The sequence below is a fragment of the Acinonyx jubatus genome, chromosome A2, assembly GCF_027475565.1.
Source record: "Acinonyx jubatus isolate Ajub_Pintada_27869175 chromosome A2, VMU_Ajub_asm_v1.0, whole genome shotgun sequence".
Lineage (NCBI taxonomy): Eukaryota > Metazoa > Chordata > Mammalia > Carnivora > Felidae > Acinonyx > Acinonyx jubatus.
Window position 1 is genome coordinate 21,370,937 of NC_069383.1, and position 17,761 is coordinate 21,388,697.

Consider the following 17,761-nt stretch of genomic DNA (forward strand, 5'->3'; position numbering starts at 1 on the left):
GTGATTTTGAAAATGCAATGCAAAGAGAGCGGTCTTTTTTTTTCTCCTAGCCATGAAAATACACACTGCTTTCCAGAGCCTGATTAATGTTAAATATGACCTTTTGCAAAGTTTCTTGGCAGGTTAATTTATGATACTTCCAGATTCTAATGTACCAGGCAGTGGCTGTTTATGTGTTTGATGAAGTATTCTTTGTCCGGAGTTGATATGTTTTAGCAGATCTTCTGGAGCTCACTCCCCCTTTCTCACTCTTGCTCTTTCAATCTCTCTTTTACTCTAACTTTGTGCTTGGGCATTTAATCAATCTTACTAGGGAGAAAACATGAATATATTTATGAATCCTCGGTCCCTAAGTTGTCATGCATGCTGTATTGGCTTATTACTGTATCTCCAAGATAATTCTTCCCTCTCATCTCCCTACACCTGTGCTTTTGAGTTCAGGGAGATCTCGGCTCAACCAAAATTACTTTTAATGTATGGTTTGCTACAAGAGCTGCTTTGAGGGTCTCCGTCTTGAACAGGTGTATCTTCTCCTTATTGCCTTTGCCTTTGTTCTTCTCTGTCTCAGAAAGAGAAATCTAGTGAGCTGGACTTGAGCCCCAAGAGGTTGCTTCAGCCCATGAATATAACTAAGTTTAATAAGCATGTAGACACATTTCCTCCACACATGGAGGAAAGACCAATAGAAGTGCATAGGGATGGAGGTTGCCCGGGAGGCACTTTACCCTTGGAAGATATGTCATGGAAGCCAACTACTGCTTACATGGCAGTTCCAGGATATCAAAGGTTTCAGCCCTCCTTCTACAGAGCCTGGACCAGCGCTTGGCACACAGTAGGTGCTTGGTTCTTGTTGAAAGAAAGAAAGGAGGTGAGATAGCAAGGAAGAAAAAAGGAAACAAAGACCATACTGTGTAATACGGTGACCTTCAAATCCTTGATCAGAGGTGCAGGGGCAAGCATCTGAGCACAAAGACAATTTTTTCATTTCTGTAAAAGCCCAGGTGGCTGTCAGTACCTCCATGACTGTCACTACCTGAGAAGCCATTATAGGTGCTGAGACTACCTTACCCCAGAGCTACAGCCCCCTCTATGTGGTCAAACCAGGCATGTGCATTCGGACTGGCAGTTTTAAATGCATCATGGATGGCTTTACTACATCAGTGAGGATGGGAAAGGGCTGAGCAGAGCAAAGCAACCAGAGCAGAGCAAAAGGCTCATGGAGCTGCATCACAGGCCTGGCTGGGGCAAGAGGACACAGACTGTACAGAGGCCAGACAGGAGAGCTATGTGATTTCTCCAGAAATACTCTGCCACCTGGAGGAAGAGCAAGAGAAATGGGATAACTGAGTTTGTCCAAGGTCAAGAGTTAACCAGACAAGTGCAGCACAGGCTCAAGAGGACAAGAAGTGGGTGGAGCCAGAATAAACACAGAGTCCGGGCTGCAAGCAGAGTGGGGAGAAACCAGGGGCTTGTGATCTCTGTTAGCATTTGGTCCAAGAGTTTTACATTTGGAAATACAGAAATCAGTGATGGGACAGTTTATTATTTCTAGCCATTTGGGCCCCATTTATATACATCCCATCTTTGTCCACCCAAGCACAAAGTGGAATTGAGCCGGGCAGTTTCCATTTGCACTACATACCTTTGGGAGCTGCTTCTGCAGTGTGACAGCTCCGTCCCAGGACTCTAGAGTGGATGGGCCTCACATGTGAGAAAAACAGACAGATATCGCATCTCCACAGTAAGATGTGAAGGGCGAGGGGAAAGCTGCATAGCCTCCTCACCCATGCCTGTTGCCACCCTGCCATAGTGCCCGAAATTTCCCTGTTATTTTTCACTGCTCAGGTTTACTAAACAGAAATACTAATAAAGCACAAATTTTATCTGAAGGGAGTCATGCAACCGAGGTGGTTCAAAAACGTGAGAATCAGACCAAGCTTGGTTCAGATCCCAGCTCTCTATATCACAGTGTGATACCGGCAAATTACTTAGAATCCCAAAGACTCTGTATCCTTATTTATAAAAATATGAATTCTATCAAATTTGCAGTGTTGTTATTAAGGATGGACTGACTGACTGATATGTAGAGAACAACTAACACAGAGACTGACACATGGCGGGGGGGGGGGGGCGCTCAGGAAATGTTCATTCTTTTTACCTTTATCACCATGAAGGTACAGTAGGAAAAGTACCGGACAAGAGTAAGGGCCATGGATTTTAGATCCTGCCCATCCATTAATGAGCTATGTGACTTTTTTTTTTTTTTTTTTAGAGAGAGAGCACACAGGTAGGAGAGAGGGACAGAGGGAGAGAGAAAATCTCAAGCAGGCTCCACGCTCAGCCCAACGTGGGGCTCAATCCCACAAACTGTGAGATTACGACCTGAGCTGAAATCAAGAGTTGATTGCTTGACTGATTGAGCCACCTAGGCACCCCAAGCTTTGTGACCTTTTTAAGGTCACTTTACTTCTCAGTTTCCAGAGGGATTTGAACTAAGTTCATCTATCCAACAAATGTTATCAAGCTTTTGTTTTGTACCGGGTACTGTTCATCTGCTTGCATGATCAAAAAATTAATAAATACATATGTGAAGTAGGGGTAATAAGCAGATAATTAAAATACAGTCTCATGATGGAGAAGTACTGGGAGACCACTTTAGATTGAGTGTTCAGGGAAGACCCATGTGAGGAGGTGATTTTTATAATGAGGCCTCCAACGACAAGAAGCCAGTCATAGAAAGATCAAGGGGAGATGCTGTACAGGCAGAAGAAACAAAAAAATGCCAAGGCTGCCCCAAAGGAGCAAGCTCAGATGGTTTCTTAAATTCTTTTTAGCTCCAACAGTAATTACCTTGTATTCTTTATGACTTTTATGTATGTCACTGAGATAAGTCAAGTGACAGTTCTTTGATGGACTGATTACTGTCATTAAGAGGTAGCAAATGATCTAGTTAGACTAGTTTTGCTGGGGCCCAATTGAGCAATGGGAAAATAAGAACAGAGACCAGAAAGGAAAAAAAAGTATGGTTGAAAAAGAAAAGAAATAATTGGGTGGTGGGCTAAAAATGGGATTGTGGAGACTGGCGCCAGCTTCCTTCCAAGCGGCCATCAGATCCTTATCACAAGACTTGGAAAAACGATGACAGAAGCTGGTGGTTTATACAGCTGGATGCTTTTGTGACGTCCCTTTGCTAAAGCTGAAGAAAGGTGGAACCACGTGAGGAAGAAGCTTTTCAGATAAACACAGAAGTGTAAGTCTCAGTTGGGAAAATTCTGGTCTCAGATGACAGAACGGAGATGTTCATTCATTCACTTCCTCATTTACTCATTCAACCAACACTCAGTGAGGACTCCCTCTTCTAGGTCTGCTCCAGTTGCTGGGGTTACGTCCTGGAACAAAGCAGACATTCCAGTGGAGGAGACAGATGTATACTGAGAGGCCAAGGTCTTTAACCTATACAAATCTAGACCCTTTATTTGCCCTGCATATTGAGTAACCAGTCTGTGCCTAGTGCTGGATTAGTTGCTGGGCTCTATGCTTACCATATCTGGCCACACAAACACACAATAACATACTCTATAGAGAGTTTTATGGCTCCCAAAGCACGAAGCTCCTTTCATCCTCACACCACCCAACAAGTTCACAAAGCTAAAGGGGCCTGCTCAGGCTCACCTCGCTGGAAGTCTATGCTCTGACCCAAGTCATCTGCTTGTCTAGTGGTCTTCCAGTTATATCTCTTTCTTAATTAATACAGCAGGTGCTGTCACTCTGTGGAACTACCCTATAGGAGCTCTCCCTGACTTTATACTGGAAGCAAGGACGGAGAAGAGGCAGGAGCTCAGAGAATCCATTCTGCGGCTGTTTCTAGTCAACCAAGACAGCATCCAGCGTTGGTGGTGACTTCAGGGCAATCTACAGTGTCAGTGCCCACGGCAGCAACATGGTGTCTTTGCTGCCTTAGTTTCGGTGTGTGTTTTGGAACAGTGTTCCCAGGTGTGTAACCTACAATCCAGGTGACCCCCTCCTGAAGTTATTTTGAACTCCCCAATGCTCCTTTTAATAAATTCTCTTTCTGTTTAAATTAACTGTATTTGACCTCTGTTGCCTAAAACTAAGAACTATAACTGCTGATCCTTTGTCTCCATTTACCTACAGGACAGGCTAGTCTTTCTACAGTTGGAAAAAAAAAAAAAAAAAACTCCTTAGTGGCTCAAAACAACAATGGTTTCTATCTTGATCACACTTCTTGTGCATCAGGTTGGGGGGATTTTTCCTAGAGAAACTTAAAAATATTTTGAACTGAATGAAAATACACTAACTTACCAAAATTTGTGGGATGCAGCAAAAGCATGATTTAAAAGGAGATTTGTAACACTGAGTGTATATATTAGAAAACAAGAACAACCTAAAGTCAGTTACCAAGCTTCCACCTTAGGAAATAAAAGAAAAGAGACAACATAAACCTAAAGAAGCAGAATAAGAGAAATAATCAAACTAGAGCAGAAATCAATGAAATTGAAAACAGGAAATCAATAGGGAAAAGTCAACAAAACCAAAAGAGTGTTCTTTCAAAGATCGGTAATATTGATAAGCCTCTAGTCAGGCTAACCAAGAAAAAGAGAAAGCAGACACAAATTATTAACATCAAAAATGAAATAGGGGTTACCTCTACTGATCCCATGGATATAAAACCATAATAAAGGACTATTATGAACAACTCTATTTCATACAAATTTGATAACTTACATAAAATGGGTTAATTCCTTCAAAGATGTAAGCTACAAAAGCTCATACAAGGAGAAATAGATAATATGGATAGTCCTATATAACCAAAGAAATTGAATGAATAATTAATAACCTTCAAAAGAAAAAGAAAGCACTAAATCCAGATGGTTTCACTGGTGAATTTTACCAAACATTTCATAGAAAAATACTAATTCTCTATCGTTTCTTCCAGAAAATAAAAGCAAAGGGAATATTTCCTAACTCTTTCTGCAAGGTCAGCCTTGCCCTAACACCAAAACCAAACAAAAACATTCCAAGAGGAGTGCCTGGCTGGCTTAGTCAGTAGAGCATACAACTCTTGATCTTGGGGTTATGAGTTCACACCCATATTGGGTGTAGAGATTACTTAAAAATAAAAAAAAGATTTTTAATTCCAAGAAAGGAAACTGCAGATAAATATTCCTCATTAATACAGATGCAAAAATATTGAACAAAATATTAGAAAATCAAATCCAACAATGTATTTAAAAAATTATACACCATGGGGCACCTGGGTGACTCAATGGTTAAGCACCCGACTTCGGCTCAGGTCATGATCTCAGTGCCTGAGTTCAAGCCCTACATAGGGCTCTGTGCTGATAGCTCAGAGCCTGGAGTCTGCTTCGGATTCTCTTTCTCTCTCTGCCCCTCCCCCCACAAAATAAATAAACATTTAAAAATAAGTAAATAAAAAGATAGATAAATATAATTATACACCATAGTTAAATGAGATTTATTCCAGATATGCAAAGCTTCATCATTCAAAAACCAATTAATATAATCAACTATTATAACATCAACAAGCTAAAGAAGAAAAATTAGAGGCACCTGGATGGCTCAGTCAGTTAACCATCCAACTCTTGGTTTCGGCTCAGATCATGATCTCGCAGTTCATGGGATCAGGCCCCGTGTCAGGCTCTGTGCTGACAATGCAGAGCCTACTTGGGATTCTCTCTCTCCCCCTCTTTCTGCCCCTCCTCCACTTGTGTTCTCTCTCTCTCTCTCTCAAAATAAATAAATGTAAAAAATAAAAATAAAAAAAGAAGAAAAACTATATGATCATATCAATAGATGGGAAAAAAGCATTTGCAAAAACCTCCCCCCAGTACCCACTCAGAATAGAAACCCCAAGCAAGCTAAGAATAGAGGACAACTTTCTTAACTTAAAAAAAATCTATAAACCCTTCCAGCTAATATTATAATGAGAAACTAGATGCTTTCCCACTATAATCAGTAACAAGGAAACAATGTCTCCTCTTACCAACTTCATACTGAATGTCCTAGCTAACAAAGGACATCAAATTTATATAGATAAGAGAGGAAGAAATAAAACTATTTTAGTTTGCAGATGACCTGATTGTCCATGATATCTAAAATCCCAAAGAACTGACTACCCCAAAAATCTCCACTCAGGAACTAATAAACAACTATAGCAAGGTTTCAGGATACCAGGTTAGTATATAGAAGTTGATTGTTTTTCTATATAGCAGCAATGCACAATTGGACTTTGATGTTAAAAACACAGTATTACCCACATAAGCACCAAAAAAACTGAAATACTTAGATATAAATCTAACAAAGTAAGTACAGAACCTATATGAGGAAAACTACATAATTCTGCTGAAGTAAAACAAAGATCCAAATAAATGGTAAAATATTCTATGTTCCTGGATAGAAAGACTCAATGTTGTTAAGGTGTCAATTTTATCTATGATCAATTTGATCATAGATTTGACACAAGCCTAATCAAAATCCCAGCCAAGTTATTTTGTGAATATCAACAAGGTGATTATCAACAAAGTGATTCTAAAGTATATACCAAAAGGCCAAAGACACAGAATAGTCAACACAATACTAAAGAAAAACAAAGTCTAAAGACTGACGTGACCTGACTTCAAGGTTACTCTAAAGGTACAGTAATGAAGACAGCTTGGTACAACAGAAAAAAAAAAAAACGACAATTAGATCAATGGAATATAACAGAGTCCAGAAACAGACCCACACAAATATAAGCCACTGGTGTTTGACAAAAGAATAAAGGAAATCCAGTGAAGAAACAATAGTCTTTTCAACAAATGGTACTGGAACAACTGGACGTCCTTATGCAAAAATTTAATCTAAATATAGACTTTCCACCTTTCACAAAAATTAATTCAAAATGGATCATAAAACATAAACATAAAAGGCATACCTATAAAACTTCTAGAAAATACCACAGAAGAAAAATCTACCTTGGATTTGGAAATGAGTTTTCTCATACAACACCAAAAGGGCAATTCATGAAAGGAAAAAAATGATAAACTGTACTTTATCAAAATTAAGAACGTCTGCAAAAGATACTGTTAAGAAATAAAAAGACAAACCATAGCCAGGGAGAATACATTTGCAAAACACCATCTGATAGAGCTCTCGTATCCCAAATAGAAAAAGAGCTCTTAAAACTCAACAATAATAAACAACCTGATTTAAAAATGGGTGAAAGAAGGGCACTTGGGTGGCTCAGTCGGTTGAGCGTCTGACTTCAGCTCAGGTCATGATCCCATGCTTCATGGGTTCAAGCCCCAGGTCGGACTCTGTGCTGACAGGCTCAGAGCCTGAAACCTGCTTCAGATTCTGTGTCTCCCTCTCTCTCTGCCCCTCCCCCACTCTGTCTTTCTATCTCCCAAAAATAAATATTTAAAAAAATTATTAAAAATAATAACAGCAATTTTCACAGAACTAGAATAAATAATCCTAAAATGGATATGCAACCACAAAAGACCCCTGAAGAGCCAAAACAATCTTGAAAAAGAAAAACAAAGCTGGAGGTATCATAAACCCAGATTTCAAGTTATATTACAAAGCTGTAGTAATCAAAACAGTATGGTATTGGCACAAAAACAGACACATAGATCAACAGAACAGGATAGAAAGTCCAGAAACAAACCCATGATTATATGGCCAATTAATCTTTGACAAAAGAGGCAAGAGTATACAATGGGAAAAAGTCTCTTCAACAAAAACTGTTGGGAAAACTGGACAGCTACGTGCAAAAGAATGAAACAGGACCACTTTCTTACACCAGGCACCAACATAAACTCAAAATGGATTAAGGGCCTAAGTGCAAGACTTGAAACCATAAAAATGCTAGAAGAGAGCACAGGCAGTAATTTCTCTAACACTGGCTGTAACAATATTTTTCTAGATATGTCTCCTAAGGCAAGGGAAATAAAAATAAAAATAAGCTACTGGGACTACATAAAAATAAAAAGCTTATTGACAGCAAAGGAAACAACCAACAAAACTAAAAGACAGCCTACTGAACGGGAGAAGGTATCTGCAGATGACATATGTGATAAAGGGTTAGTATCCAAAATATATAAAGAACTTATACAACTCAACACCAAAAAAAACAAATAGTCTAATTTAAAAACTGGGCGGGGGGTGGGGGAGGGGGGGACGGTGCGCCTGAGTGGCTCAGTCAGTTAGACATCCGACTTCAGCTCAGGTCATGATCTCGAGGTCCGTGAGTTCAAGCCCCACATCAGGCTCTGCTGACAGCTCAGAGCCTGGAGCCTGCTTCAGATTCTGTGCCTCCCTCTCTCTCTCTGACTCTCCCCCACACTCTCTCTCTCTCTCTCTCTCTCTCAAAAATAAACATTAAAAAAAATTTTTTTAATGGTTTTTAAAAAATGGGCAGAGGGGCACCTGGGTGGCTCAGTCGGTTAAGTGTCCAACTTCAGCTCATATCATGATCTCACGGTTTATGAGTTCAAGCCCCATATCATGCTCTATGCTGACAGCTCAAAGCTTGGAGCCTGCTTCAGATTCTGTGTCTCCCTCTCTCTCTGCCCCTCCCCCACTCATACTTGCGCTCTCTTTCCCTCTCTCTCTCTCTCAAAAATAAACAAACATTAAAAAAAAATTTTTAAATGGGCAGAAAACCTGAGCAGACATTTCTCCAAAGAAGACATCCAGATGGTCAACAGACACATGAAAATATGCTCAACATTACTCATCATCATGAAAACGCAAATCTAAACTACAAGGGGTGCCTCCTGGCTCAGTCAGTAGAGTATGCAACTCTTGATTTTGGGGTCGTGAGTTCAAGCCCCACATAGGGCATAAACCTTACTTTAAAAACAACTGCAATGAGATATCACCTCACACCAGTCAGAATGGCTAAAATCAAAAACATCAGAAATAACAAGTGTTGGGGAGGATCAGTCAGAGAAAGGCAAATATCATATGATGTCACTCATATGTGGAATTTAAGAAACCAAACAAAGGAAAGAGAGAGAGAGAAACCAAGGAAAAGACTCCTAACTACAGAGAACAAACTGATGGTTACCAGAGGGGAGGTGGTGAGAGAATGGGTGAAATAGGTGATGAGGATTAAGGAGTGCACTTGTCACAAAGAGCACTGAGTCATGTACGGAATTGCTGAATCACTATCTTGTATACCTAAACTAATATAACACTGTATGTTAACTATACCGGAATTAAAGTAACAAGCTTAATTTAAAAAAATACTTAAGAAAGCTCTAAACAGACATCTCACCAAAGAAGATACACAGATGACAAACAAGCATATAAACAGACGTTGAACATTATTTGTCACTAGGAAATGCAAGTAAAAACAACGAGATACCACTACATACCTGTAAGAATGGCTGTCTAAAAGAAACTTGACAACACCAAGAGGATGTTGGAGCAACCAGAACTCTCATTCATTGCTGGTGGGAATGCAAAATGGTACAGCCACTTTGGGAGGCAGTTTGGCAGCTTCACACAAAGCTAAATATAGTTTTACCATACTCTCCAGCAAATGCACTCCTATGTATTTACCCAATTAAAACGAAAACTGACATCAACATAAAACCTGCACAAGAATAATTACAGCAGCCTTATTTACAATTTCCAAAAACTGAAAGCAATCAAGATGTCCTTTAATAGGTGAATGGAGGGGAGCCTGGCTGGCTCAGTTGGAAGAGCATTCGGCTCTTGATCTCAAGGTCATGAGTTCGAGCCTTACGTTGGGTATAGCGATTACTTAAATAAATATTTTTCTAGAAAACAGGTGAATGGATAAGCAACTTGCATTCCATATAATGGAATATTATTCAGTGATAAAAATAAGTCAGCTATAACGCCGTGAGAAGACACAGAGGAAACTAAAATGCATACTGCTAAGTGAAAAGAACCTACTATAAAAAGGCTAAACGCTGCAAGGATTCCAATGACATGACATTCTAGACAAGGAAAAACCACAGAGACATTAAAAATACCAATGATCACCAAGAGTTCAGGACAAAGGGGAGAAATTAATAGTTGAAGCACAGGATTTTTAGGTCAGTGAAACTATTCTGTATGACTGTGTAGTGATGGACATATGACATCCATTTGTCAAGCCCATAAAATGATACGATGCAAAGGGTAAATCTAATGTAAACTGTGGACTTTGGTTGACAATAATATATCTGGGGTGCCTGGGTAGCTCACTCAGTTAAGCGTCTGACTTCAGCTCAGGTCATGATTCCACAGTTTTTGAATTTGAGCCCCGAATCGGGCCCTGTGCTGACAGCTCGGAGCCTTAGAGACTGCTTCGGATTCTGTGTCTCCCTCTCTCTCTGCCCTTACCCAGCTCGTGCTCTGTCTCTCTTGCTCTCAAAGGTAAATAAACATTAAAAAAATAACATATCAATATTGGTTCATTAATTATAATAAATACACCACACTACTGCATGATGTTAATAATAGACGAACCTGGGAGAAGGGAGGTATATGGAATTCTCTGAACTATCTTCTCAATTCTGTAAATCTGAAACTGTGCTAAAAAATAAAACCAATTGATTTTCTTTAAAATACCTGGGTGGCTCAGTCAGTTACACAACTGATTCTTGATTTTGGTTCAGATCACAATCTCATGGTTTGTGAGTTCGAGCCCCACATTGGGCTCCCTGCATTGACAGTGCAGAGCCTGCCTGGGATTCTCTCTCTCCCTCTCTCTCTGCCTCTCCCTCGCTCACTCGCTTGCTCTCTCTCTCTCTCTCTCTCAAAATAAATTTTAAAAACTTTAAAACAAAATAAAATAAAATACTTGGTGGCTTAAAACAATAGTGGTTTCTTTCTCACTCCCACTTCACGTCCATGGCAGGTCGGCTGCATTTTCCTCATCAGGGACAGCCTATTTGATGGGGCCTCCCCATCTTTAATATCACCAGGCACCATGGCAGAAATAAAATAGAAAATCATGCAATAGCTCTTAAAGCTTTCTTCCCAGGAGTGCATCAGTTCTGCTCATACTTCACTGTGAGCAAGTCATATAGCCACAATTCCCTTCACAGGGTGGGTAATGAACTCTTAACACATGCCCACAAGAAGAAAAATCAGAATACTAGTCATTATTAGTCCTAAAGGCTCCTACTGCTTTCTTTGGACTACTTGGAACTATTGCTAGTTCCATCCCCCTGGCTCAGCATCTTCACAAGGACACAGGGCAAGACACTTGTGCACAAGGAATTTCAGGGCCAGTGTAAGGAAACAGTGGCTGCTCTGAGACAGAGGCTCTGCAAGCCCACTAATCCCTACTAGTGGCATTTCTGTACCTCAAGCAAGTTCCACCTGCTTAATTGCTTCTTCACTCTGAAATCCCCCCTGAAAAACCTAGCTCTTTTATGAAGATCTCCCCTGGCTTCACACTCTCAGGATCAATTTACACAAGGGAGTCTAAAGAGAGACAGAAGCAAGGCTGAGAAAACTGTGTGTTTCCAAAAGCCTCTGTAGGTAAGAAGATCAAGGACCTCACGACCAGATTTCACTCCACCCAGTATTGCTCTGCAAGCTACTTGACCCGTCTCTTCACCTGCTGTCACAAAAGTGGATGGCAGGCTACAAAAGGACACATTAATGGTAAAGAACTGTAAACTTTTGTTCTGCTCATGGTAGCCAAGAATGCCTTAAGTATTCTAAAGCTGAGATCAGTGAAGAAAAGGTGGTATAGACTACGTGATGAACATGTGACAAAAATTTGACTCTAACCAGGGGCACCTGGCTGGCTCAGTCGGTAGAGCATGTGACTCTTGATCTGGGGGTTGTGAGTTCAAGCCCCATGTTGGACAGACAGACTACTTAAAAACATTTTTTTTTCCACTCTAACCAGCTTAAACAAAAAAAGAATGAGCTTGTCTGTATAAACAGGAAGTCCAAAGGGCAGGATTCATCTCAGAAATGTCTAGATTCTGGGATTGATTTAAACAATGTCATCAGATTCTCTCTTTCTCCCTTCCTCTCTCTCTCTTCCTCCCACCCCCTGCCCACCCTCAAACTCCACCCTGGTTGATTGACTTTGCTTTTCTGTGTTGATTTCATTCTCGGGTAATTTTCCCCCATATGCTACAAAACTGGCCACTCGCACCTCTAAACTCAGTGAGTTTAAACTATCCCAGACTGTTAGTTCTTGCAGGAAAGGAGTCAGAGACAGAGAATACTTCTGTCACTGGTTCCAATAAAAGTACCTGATGGATGTTGATTGATCCAGCCTATGTCACATGACCATCCTCAGACCAATCGCCATGGTCACTGTATTCTGATCTCACTGGATCCACATGGAACAGGCTTCTTGTTAGAAAAGGGATTTGTTTCCATAGGAAAGAAGAAGGGAAGAGACTAACACTATCACTATCAGAGTCTATAGAAATGAGGGAAGAGGCTCATGCAAACACACACACATGAACACACACACATTCAAACAGTCCTTCCATCCCCAAATTGCCCATCTTGAATATATGTTATGGCTCCAGGATCTTCTAAGGCTGAAGATGATAGAATCATTCCTCCAAAGCTGCAGCCCTGCTCCCATCCCCCATGAAGATGGGACAAACTGTGGACACTCAGCTTCCCCTTGGTTGAACCCATTTATAGTATGCATATGAACCCCATGCCCACCAAAAGCCCCATGCGCACCTTGAAGAAAACATTAGTCTGTGTTTTTCTTTGCATTCCATCACATGGCCCAGAAATAGTCATTCAACCAGCACTGAATGGATGCCTGGGTCTATGGATCCGTGGATAGACAGAATAAGGAGTTTTTAAGAAAATAGAAGACATGGGGGCACCTGGGTGGCTCATCGGTCAAACTTCCGACTTCAGCTCAGGTCATGATCTCATGGTTCCTGGGTTCGAGCCCCGCGTCGGGCTCTGTGCTGACAGCTCAGAGCCTGGAGCCTGCTTCAGATTCTGTGTCTCCCTCTCTCTCTGCCCCTCCCCTACTCGTGCTCTGTCTCTCTCTCTCCCAACAATAAATAAACACTAAAAAAAAAAACTTTTAAAATTAAAAAAAAAAAGGCATGTCTCTGACTCTAGGATCTTTTTACTTAGAATGCCTTTTAACATAACAGAACATAACAGATTTACCAATAAAAGCAGCAACAAGTATAAATTAACTCCGTATGATTTGAACCCAATAGTGATCAGAGGACGCCAAGTAACTACATAAAGAAAGTCAGGTTTTCACAGTTACGGAGTTCACTTAGAGACAGCGTTTGCTTCTTGTCATTTGTGCTCAAATCTTAATCACTATCAGTAATGTGATCCTCAAATGAGAGGGACACATGGTGGAGGCAAAGAGCATCTTGGATTAGAAGGGCTCATGGTGCTTTGATTAGTAGAGAGAAACAAGCCTTAGGGCTCTAATTCCTGCCCAGGTCTAGAAAAGTATATAGCTGCTTCCCTTCCCTGGCCACCAGTGCCCCAGTCATCCATCTTCCATCTGGGAATAAGGAATTTTTCCATTTACAGAGAGTAAAAGTCCCTCCAATTCTTCCTCCTCTGACATATGCAGACTGCACATTAGCATGGTAATGTCTCGTGCCATTAGTGAGTAACGTGCTGAATAATTAGGCTATGAAATCTAACGGCGGGGATTTTTGTTTTATTAGCAATTTTCCATCCTATTGTGTTAATTTCATCTCATGTCAGTCGGCTTTCTAAGTAAACAATGATCACAGGCAGACATCATTTCCCAGCACATTGTGCTGCCGTGGGTGACTTAACAGACCAGAAAATGGCTTAAGTTGTCTTTTGTCTTGCAGTCTTTGCCTTCTGTTGATGTCACAATATCTGTAGTCCCTGGTTTCTTATGGCCCTGGAATATTCATTTCCTTTTTGTCTGTGTGTGTCTGCCTCTGCCTGTCTGTTCTCAGTCTATCTCCACGTCCACGCTTTCCTTCTTCTTCTACCTCTCTCTGCCATCTCCTCTCCCATACCTCTGCCTGTAATGATGCTGCACTTGTCCAGACCCTTACCCTATTCAAAGAATTTTCACATCCATCTTGCTTTTTCTCCCCTTCCCTTTTGTTTTCTCCATACACCTTTCATTTCTTTCACTTTCCTCTCAAATTCATCTCCTTTTCTTCCCACTCGGCTATCTTCTCAGCGTTCCTCCTTCCTCCCCCACCTTCCACTCCTCATCCTACCTAGCACTTGAAGTGCTATCTCTCAGCCTCTCCCCCACCCCCGCCAACTCATTCTCTCCTTCCTGCTCACTGTGATTCCTGGCTGACAGATGATTAATATTTGGCCCAGCCGTGTTGGAAAGTTTAATGCTTTTTCTGAGATATCCCCACAGTCATCAAACATCTCCAAGTTTCTCCCAGAGCTAAGAAAAAGTTCTATTACTTAGGATGCCGTTGCTGTCCAAGTTACAAAAGCAGCTGCCAAGCCCCTGAAAAAGATGGTGGAGAAAGATATTGGCAGCATTTACCTGGGTGACCATGTGGGGCAGATCTGGTGGGGAAGGGGTCATGCTGATCAGTGGTGCTTCTTCCATTCTGCTCCTTTCTCTCTGACTCCAGGAGAATATAAATCTAGATTCCTCCAAGGCAGGATAGTGCTTACTGGCACTACTGAAATATGCAGGCCAAAGACTAGAACAATGAGGTAATATCTACTTAAAAATATATATGGCCAAATGCCAGTAACTCAAGTGCTTAATCTATGCATCCATATAAGACCAATAACCTGGCAGGCTGCCATCTGGGGCAACAGTTTGAAAGAAGCCAAAGTAATCTGTAGTTTTCATAATTAACCCACAAAATGCAACACAGTTACTCTCCTTGCTAAGAAGCATCAATAGTATCTCTTTTATTTTACCCACCCTTAACCCTTCATCATTCAGTCACATTTCCCTAGCCCTCCTCTATAATGCCCAGTACATGCATGGCTCTTTTACTTTTTAAAAAATCAACTGGCTTAACAAATAAAATGTTAGGGGCACCTGGGTGGCACAGTCAGTTAGGCATCCAACTTCGGCTCAGGTCATGATCTCACAGTTTGTGAGTTCAAGCCCCACTTCGGGCTCGCTGTTAGCAGTGCAGAGCCTGCTTCAGATCCTCTGTCCTCCTCTCTCTCTACCACCCCCCACTCTCACATTCTCTCTCTCTCTCAAAAATAAATAAACATTTAAAAAAATTTTAATGACATTTTAGCCACAAAGCCTGGCATGACTATTGTGCAAAAGAATCCAGGAAAGGTACAAGGAGCTTTTGAAAAGCACCAAGACCCAAAAAGATCTGATATTTTTTATGAATCTATCATGTGCCCAGAAACATGCAGTGAAAAGTACAAAAGAAATGAAGAATAACTTCTGTGAAGAATAACTTCAAGAAATGTTGATTAGACAATAGAATAAGAATCAATGACTGTTGGATCATGTGAAATAAGCCACACATAAAGAAATAGGGAATGTGGTTTCAGAAAGTCAATAATGATTTAAGTCGGGTTTTAAACATTACTGAATGGAGAAACAATCAAAGCACAAAAGTAGAATACACCCATGTATACTGAATTCCACAAATGGGGCTAGGAAAATTGGTAGAAAAAAGAAAAGCACAAAGGTAGAAATGTGGAAATGTACATGGTCTGGAATCCCAGAAAAGGCAGCCTTGCTGATGTAAACAGCAATCACTACTGGGCAGTAGGAGGCTGGTAGGTGCTCCCAACTGCTATCCCGGCACAGCCACCTAGCATCATCCCAGTAAGGGACCACTAAGACCATTATATTTAGTTCACCGTGGACCAATCTTAGAATCAGAAATGGGCTCTCCAACCGTCACTCCCGCCACACCTTCTTCCTTTCAGCTCTCACCACCTGTCCATATCAATATCCTGTATCAAGCACACAAACACCGCCTACACTGACTGCTGCACCAGCTAAAATCACCAGCCACAGATGACTTCTCCCAGCATTCAGCACATCAGCATTCAGCACCATGGCCAGCGCCTGAGGCAGCAGAAAGGGCAGCCAGGAAAATGGAATCATTCTCTACCTGGTTAACCATGGGGCCTCCTGATTCTTTCTCTTGTCTCTGATGCTTCTTCCCCAGAGTCCACTCAGGACCACTGTGTCCAGGTGACCATAAAGATTGGCTGTGTTCTGCTAACATATTTACGGATTAACCGGTAGGGAAGGAGAAGGGAAAGCACTCCAATCCCTGCACTACATATATTCATAGCTCCTTTCCCCTCTCTAAGAAGCTGACTGTGTTTGACAACAACCGCAAACTCCTTCCCACCCTCTGCCGTTTGGTGACTAAGAGAGCAGGCTCTGGAGTTGAGCTGTCTGGACTAAGTTCCCCCACATAGTGGCTCTGCAACCTTGGGCGAGTTACATAACCTCCCTAGACTTCAGATCCCTCATCTGCAAAATGAAAATGATAATACTATCACCTTACTGGATCAATAAGAACTAATAATAGGATGTCTACACGCCACTGTATACAAGCACAGTGTTAGTAACATAGAAATTACTCCATAAAGTATTTTGCTGTTATTATTGTTACTCTCATTACTGTTATCTGGCCACACTGTTGGTTGGGTATACTGCTGCCTCAGAGCCTTTTCATTGGCTATTTCCTATGCTTAGAAGCTTTCTCCCCAAATATCCACATGGCTTACTTTGTCACTTCCTTCAGGTTATCAATGAGGCCTTCCCTGGCCACACTCCATAAAATAATACTTCCCTCTCTACTATGCCCTACCTCCACTCCTGCCTTCTCTTTCTAAAATATACCACATTCTGAAGTACCAAAGAGGATCTTTATGTTTTTACTTTCTCTTTCCCTTTTTAGAATATAGGCTCCATGAGATTACAGATTTTGTTCACTTTTATATCCCCAGAGCCATTCAACAGTACCTGGCATATCATTAACGCTCAAAACTACTTATCAAATGCATTATTATTATCAAGATGATTATTCAGAATTTTTTTTCTATTTCATACAGGACCAAACTGAGACATTAAAAGAATGTGGCCTACCTGTAAAATGTAAGTCACTAGATGTCCAGAGAATAATGAATTGAAAAACAACCTTTCAATCCATTTCACTAGAATAGCTCATAAACTGATGTGCTATTCAGACACAGCCTGAGAAGGAGGTCCCCACAGCTCAGGGAGAATCGTTGCGTAAGTTTTCATCTTTTGCATTCCCAGCCAGAGGCTAGCCTGGGGCTCTGGGGAGACTGCTGAAGGCTGGCAAAGCTTTAAGACGTCCTGTCCTTGGGGGGGGGGGGGGGGGACACACTTAAGAATCCCACTTCTCATGGTCCTGTCTGGCTCCAGACCTTGACATGGCACCTGGCTAAAACTAGCTAGACAGGGCTCAGCATGGACAAGTCTGTCCTCCAGAGTTCCAATAAGTCAAGGCTTACCTCTTTTACAGCAAACAGTGTTTCCATGAACCATTCTGCTCATGAACCTTGTGGTTGCCCTTCTGTCCTCTAGGGAGAGTCAGTGAATGTGAGACTAATGTTCCTTCTTTAGCCAGCAGATTATCAACATGAAGGGCACAGAGTATGCATTATTCTGAATCTCCTGCAAAGGAGCTTGCTTCTGAAATGGCCAGAATCCTCAATCTATCCTTTTTATGTAAGTTCTTGTCTCAGAGCCAAGCTGAGGGACAGATGAGCACAAAAGAAGACAAGCCTGATCTCAGGATGAGGTCACATGAAAACTCCTGCA